This window comes from Mastomys coucha, unplaced genomic scaffold (assembly GCF_008632895.1).
Source record: "Mastomys coucha isolate ucsf_1 unplaced genomic scaffold, UCSF_Mcou_1 pScaffold22, whole genome shotgun sequence".
NCBI classification, from domain to species: Eukaryota; Metazoa; Chordata; class Mammalia; order Rodentia; family Muridae; genus Mastomys; species Mastomys coucha.
The window spans coordinates 161,195,519-161,202,567 of NW_022196905.1; the positions used below are offsets into that span (position 1 = coordinate 161,195,519).

Genomic DNA, 7,049 nt, shown 5'->3' on the forward strand with positions numbered 1-7,049 from the left:
GTAACACAAAGCTCATCCACTAACCAAACCACCTCGGAGGTGAGCTGTTAAGACTGGGGATTCAGATACACTTTATGTTGCTCAGCTGAATACCAGTGAATATGACACAGGGGAAACAGTAGATGGTGGCTGTCAAAACCTGTGGTTGAAATACAGGCAGCCACAGCAACCATGGAACACGAGAGGATGACCCCTGTCATTGACTTGAAAGCAATGAGGCTTCCAGAGCTTATTTGGGGAAAACAATATAGGTTGTAGATTCTCTTCCCAAATTTCACTCACCTTCCCAAACTAAGACTTCTGACACAGACAAAAATTACCTGAGATATGAGATGATTTAGTGCTGAAATTTGAGTTCTAGAAATTTTAGAAATGTGGATGACTAGGCTGGGAATAAACTGCCAGCCAAGAGTGTCTCAAGAAGGCTTGCTTTGTAATACAGACACTCAGATCTGATCACCAAGAATATAAAATGTTGGATACTTTAGACTCCATCTTTCAGGGAAATATCTTCAGAGTTTCTCAATATCAAAATCTTTTAAGTACTATGCCAGGCATGGTAATGCATGCTTGTAACCCACCATCTTGAAATGATCACCAGAAGCCCAAGGCTAGCCTGGTCTATATAATGAGCTTAATGCCAAATAGCTACAAAGAAAGATTTGTCAAAAAAAAAAAAAAAGTCTCGAACCTACCATCTCCTTTTATGATCTCCCTAGATAATAACAACTGTACAAGAACCATCTCTGCTTTTATGGAAAGTACTGTGGCATACAGGAGGCTGAAGGATGTCACTAAGAACATAAAAAAAATTTGTTCTTTGTGACAACCTGACAACATCTTATTCATATTTTCTTCACAATGTGTCTGATGCAAGTTTTCTTGTGAGGCAAATGGATAAGGCTACCTATTTTTGTTACAAAAACCCAAAGAGATTTTTTATGTGTCTTTGAAATGGCCCCAAACTAAGAGGAAATTCCATATTGTACAGGATGGTAGGATTGAATGCTCACCTTAATGTATGAGAAGATTTTTGTGAACTTCTTGTGGATAGTCATAGTCCTCCTGGCATCGAATTTATGCCTATTGGACCTCTGAGACTTTTGAAGGCTTAGCCCTGCCTCATCCTCTTCTCGGGGATCAAGACATGCAAGGCAAGCATCAGCATAGTCAGACTCCAGGCATCAGTAATGGAGTGTTGATATAATAGATGTCAAATACCTCAGTTCTCACAATGGGAAGGACACAGAAACAAATCATTTGTAGACATAACTGCCCTGAAATATTTTATGTGCCACCCAGCTATCTCATTACAAAGATCATATTAGCTCTAACTTTTTATGAGAAAGAGTTTTGAACATTTATAGAAACTGGTACTTAAGAGTAGATGAGAGAGTTGGAAAGCTGGGGATTCATACTAGAGATGACATTTTAATAATCTTAACAAATCATTAACATTTAATTTAAATCCCATAATCTCAAAAGTATAACCAGTCTGTGACTGAAAAGTCACATATAGCCCAAGATATCTGTGATTGTATCCCAAGACAAAATAATAAACTTACTTAAAACAATATATGGTTTTCTGATTTAAAAATACAAAGTGGTTTGAGGGTTCCAGAGCATTAGTTGTTAGAGGACATCATGAGCTTCCATGCACTCGACAGTTCCCATTGGACTCTGTGCTTCATGCCTTGAAATTCACTGTGCTCAGACAATTTGAATATTAGTTCTGGAGTTTGGTGGGAGCCAACTGAAACATATGCAGCGAATTAACATTGATTTATGAAAATGGTTTCAATATCGACTTGCACTGGTTTTTGCCTACCTATCATTGATCAATAAAAACACATTATTCAACAACAACACATGTTGTTAATTTACTTAAATTGTTTACTCATTGCCTGCTATTTTCACCTGATGCAAATTTTATGGGGAAATGATCAAAGGTCAGTAAATTGGTGAGTGGGGTTCATGGCAGGTTTTCCCAGAGCTGAGGTTTGGGGGAGAAATGGGACACTTACTCACTTGGCCATAGGGAGGACTTACAAGGCTGTGACTGAGCATCTGTGAGCACAGTCAGAACTGTAGAACATACCCTGGTTTTATACAATGAGGACTTGTCACAACACTTTCCACTGTGGGAGTCTTAATCCATAAAGCCTCTGCTTGCATGAGGCACAGCTCTTCCAGGTCATGTAGTTATCTCCCTGACTATGACTATGACAGTGAGCTATGGAGGTGCCCACTGTGACAAAACAGCAAACCTTGGGTCCAGGGACCCGAAGAGAGACAGATACTTAAAGATGACCATTGTTCATTATAGACTCTTCAGTTGGCATCTATACCATTGCATGTAGAAATCTGATTTAAGAAAAAATAATCATCTTTTGACACAGAATGCATACATGGAGAAAAGGACATGCATACAATTAGAGGGTGGCTATATCAAAGTGCTTTAATCTTGAAGCCAAGAATACTGAGAATTGAGCTAGGAAGATGGTCCGGGAGATAAAGGACTCACTGCTCAAGCAGGAGGCCCTGAGACCAATTGCAGCACCCGTATTAAAGCTACACATGGAAAGCTCAGTGGTAGTGGGAGGCAAAGGGACAAGAGTCCCTCTGTGGCCAGCTAGTTTTAGTGAGACCTGAGAGTTATAGGGCCAGTTAAAGCAATTGCCTCAAGAAATGAGGTGGAGGGTCTGAGATATGGATCACCTGGAACAAGTCCCTGCCACCAAGTATGATAACCCTGGTTTGATCCTTCAGATTGGACCTACAAGAGACCTACATGGTAGAAAGAAAGAACCAACTTCTATAAGTTGTTTTCTAGGCTCCACATATGGGTAGTGGTACACATGTGCATGCATGCAAATATATAACATCTCTCTCTCTCTCTCTCTCCCTCTCTCTCCCTCTCTCCCTCTCTCTCTCTCTCTCTCTCTCTCTCTCTCTCTCACACACACACACACACACACACACACACACAGAAATACAGAGAACTACCATAAAATAATAAAATTATAATGTAAAAGGATAATTATTTTTCTTATATCAAATTTCTCCATACAACAGTAGAGATGCATAGTGAATAATGACAGTCTCACTAAGTTTCTGTCTTACCTGTGGCCTGGATCCCAGGCTTGCTGCTTTCTTTTGATGGATACCTCCATAGCTCATTAGCATTGATGTGCTGAGATTCACTCACTCCCAGAAGGGTGAGGTGTAATGGAGCCATGCTTTTCACTGTGGTGGGGGTCCTTATCAAAATGTAACGGCTCCTCTTTGGAATGCATTTTTGTAGCTGCTTGGATAATTTTAATGTGGTTTTTGATGCACAGAACATTTATGTTGTCAGAACAACAGTTTTCCATGATTTGTACAAGAGCATTTTATGGCTTTTAAAAAATGATTCTGAAATCCGAAAGAAAAAAGGCTTAGCATGACTGATGGGCAAATGGTCCCAGTAGGACAAATTGAATATGAGGGAAAGCAGTTTCACTAGTGAATGCAATTATGGTAACTTTCAGGAAGGCCTGATCCGCTACTTTTTAACTCCGAACTACAACTGGACAGAAGATTACAACTTACACTTAAATTATACATTTCAAATCTAAAGGCAACAATTGTGCTGTAATAACAGATTATGTCTGTGACGTTAGAAATGACACCTGCTTTATTTAACTTAACCTTCACAGTCACCTTCAGATCCAAAGAGAGAAGATATTTACATCCTCATGCTTCTGATGAGGAAACTAAATCTCAGGCAAGACATAAATCTAAGCTGAATTTATCATCTTTTGATGTATTGGAGGTCAGTTATCCACAGACGAAACTGCACTCACTAAAATGCAAACAATTCTATATTCAGGAGGAGTAGAAGTTTGCTCCTCCCAACAAAATGGCTAAGTGTGGTGTTACTTTTACAGGGAAGAGATGGGGAGATTTTTGTGTATCCCAGCTAGGGCACTTATAAAGGAAAAAGGAAAAGTTCTACCCAAATCCAATTTGTAGAACCAATGAATTCACAGGGCTTTCTTGGTTATTTATAGAAACGTGAGTAATTGACACAAGCTGGAGTTACCACAGAGAATGGAGCCTCCCTTGAGGAGATGCCTCCATGAGATCCAGCTGTAAGGCATTTTCTCAATTAGTGATCAAGGATGGCAGGGCCCATTGTGGGTGGGGCCATCCCTGGGCTGGGAGTCTTGGGTTCTAAAAGAAAGCAAGCTGGACAAGCCTGGGGAAGCAAGCCAGTAAGCAGCACCCTCCATGGCCTCTGCGTCAGCTCCTGCTTCCTGACCTGCTTGAGTTCCAGTCCTGACTTCCTGTGGTGATCAACAGCAATGTGGAAGTGTACACTGAATAATTCCTTTTCTCCTCAACTTGCTTCTTGGTCATGATGTTTGTGCAAGAATTGAAACCCTGACTAGGACAATGGGTGAGTCAGAACTGCTATGGTATCAGAAAGTCCTATCTCATTGTGGATACTGATTGCAGCGACGTTGTATCCCTTAACTTTCCTGTGTACTCTAGCGCGCACTAAGACGAAAACAGCTGTGAGGCAGAGAGGAAAGGTCAGCTGCATCACTGGGTCAGCAGCGCTAGATACAATCATCTGGAACCCCTCCCCTTTCTGTCAGTGCTCTTAACTCACCCAGCAGCAGCAGCAGCACTGGGTCAGCAGTGCTAGACATAATCATCTGGAGCCCCTCCCCTTTCTGTCAGTGCTGTTGACTCGCTCATCACCACTACCGTCTATCTGGCCATCACTGTGATGCTCGATTCGTTTCCTTGTTACACTATGAAGCTGTACTCATCAGCGGGTGGTCATAATATGCCAGGAAGAAAAAGCTATACTATCCCAAGAAGAAGTATTCCACACATCAGAAGTGGAGAAATGGCTCAGAGATTAAAAGCGCCTAATGTTCATAAAGAGGACTCAGATTGAGTTCCCAGCACCCTTGTCAGGCAGTTTGCAAGTGCCTGTAACTCTAGCATGAGGAGATTTAATGTATTCTTCTGGTTTCCATGGATACTACATGTAGGCAAATATCCATGTGTGAAAATAGCCATGTACGCATGTGTGTGTATATACATATATATGTACATATATATATACATATATATATGTGTGTGTGTGTATGTATATATCTCAAACAGAAAGGAAATAAGAATTACTTCATACTCCATCATCAACCCTTCTTAGTAAATGTTCAGGCGGTGGCTTCCAAGGAAAGCAGGGACTAGAGGAAAAGTAAGCCATTCCCTGGTTCCTGTTCTAAATTTTCCCTATAAAATATAAAGACTTGAAATATATAAAAGTGGGTAAGTGATGGTACACACCTTAAATCCCAGCAGTTGGGAGGCAGAGGCAGGCAGATTTCTGAGTTCGAGGCCAGCCTGGTGGTCTGCAGAGTGAGTTCCAGGACAGCCAGGGCTACACAGAGAAACCCTGTTTTTGTCTCCAAAAACAAAAACAAACAAACAAACAAACAGTGGGTAAGTGAGCTGGCTTTGCCTAGTGTATATTACAGCAGAGAACACTCACCTCTGGAAACCTTTGTGAAGCGCAGATATGATGGTACGTAGACCTCACAGGAGCCAGGTACGTCTGGATGGAATCTTTACTGCTGTTAAGTTTCTTTCTTTGCACACTTTGAATATGTCCTGGAGACGGGCAGTGTGGGACTCCTACAAAACAGATCTGCTTTATGGTCTGTGGCTGAGCAAGCCAGAAAGAAGATGGCGGAATCAAAGGGAAACATGAACTCTAGGGACTGTGAGGTCCAGTTTACTGCCACAGTGTTTAGGTTGTAGATACTGACAATAAAAATTTAAGTAAGGGCTCAGGAAGCAAAGGTGGGAGGCAGAAAGGGGTTCAGCCACATAGAATGACATCTTGGAGATGCGTAGGAAAGGCTTTGAAGATGGCACAAAAGAGAATCTTGTTTTGTGTTTCAATCATACTGTGTTGATATTCTTGTAGAGCGGAGTATGTTGAATGGCAGCCCCGTGCTATGGTGCAGCTCCTGACTGAGCCTCTCTCTAGTCAGTGCTCACAGGTACCCTGGAGATACACAAAGAGCATCTGAAGTCTGTCTCTGTCACTCACACTCACTGAGCATTTACTAAGAGGGAGATTAGAGGAAATGCTCAAAGCCCTCAGGGCACAGACATAGTGTTGGAAACTCCCACAATGATGTAGGAGGAAAGCCTGGCAGTGAATGCTGTTCTCAATGAGCTATTTAAAGACCAAGGGGGTTCCTGCTCTCTAGGAGTCTAGCCAGACTTGTGGTAGCTGTAATTCCAATACCCAGCAGGCTAAGGCATAAAAATTGTGAGTTCAAGGCTAGACTGAGATACATGGTGTGCTCAAAGTCAGGCTAGGTTACACCATGAAATCTTTTATCCAATAAACAGCAGGGAGAAAGAAAAAATGTGATCTATTTTCATCCATTTCCCTTTGTATATAAGTGACTGCTCAGACATGGGGCAGAGTCAGTTGCTCCAATAGGATCCTTTTCAAATATTCAAAAAGGAAATAAAACAAAAGACAAGACAAAACTCTCTACTTAAAAAGAGCAAATATACACGATACTTAATTCTTTTATTTTATCATTTTTCATATTTATATGGACAGGAATATGACTATGCAGGACAGTGAGCTCCTTGCTATGCTCAACAAAGTGCAGGTCATTCTCCACACCTGCACAAGCTCCTTTGTATCACTAGTCAATATCCACACATACAAGTATAACAGCAAACTATTATTTTTTTCACCTGAAGTATAGATGTTATTTAATGTGTAAACTTGTTCCATGTGGCTTTGGAGGTGTCTTCCAATAAATACACTCAGAACAAATATCTCAAATATAAATCAGAAATATTTTATATACAAATAACCCAGAAAATGACTTTAGTGCTCTATGGTGGTGACTCTCTATCCTGTCTCTTGACCTGACCTGAGATTTGAACACCCCTTAGTGTCTACATCCTGGTCCTTAGTGTCTACATCCTGGTCCTTAGTGTCTACATCCTGGTCCTTA

At 41.1% G+C, this 7,049-nt stretch overlaps 1 long non-coding RNA gene across 1 annotated transcript in view; it reads right to left on the reverse strand.

The window, feature by feature from the left end:
- Positions 1–3,306: 3,306 nt before the first annotated feature.
- Positions 3,307–7,049, reverse strand: part of LOC116068981 — a 50,214-nt gene continuing 46,471 nt past the window's right edge. The window contains exons 2-3 of the long non-coding RNA XR_004109788.1: positions 5,552–5,694; positions 3,307–3,414 (exon numbers count right to left, since the gene is read on the reverse strand). This is a non-coding gene — a long non-coding RNA (uncharacterized LOC116068981). The remainder of the gene's footprint in view (positions 3,415–5,551; positions 5,695–7,049) is intronic.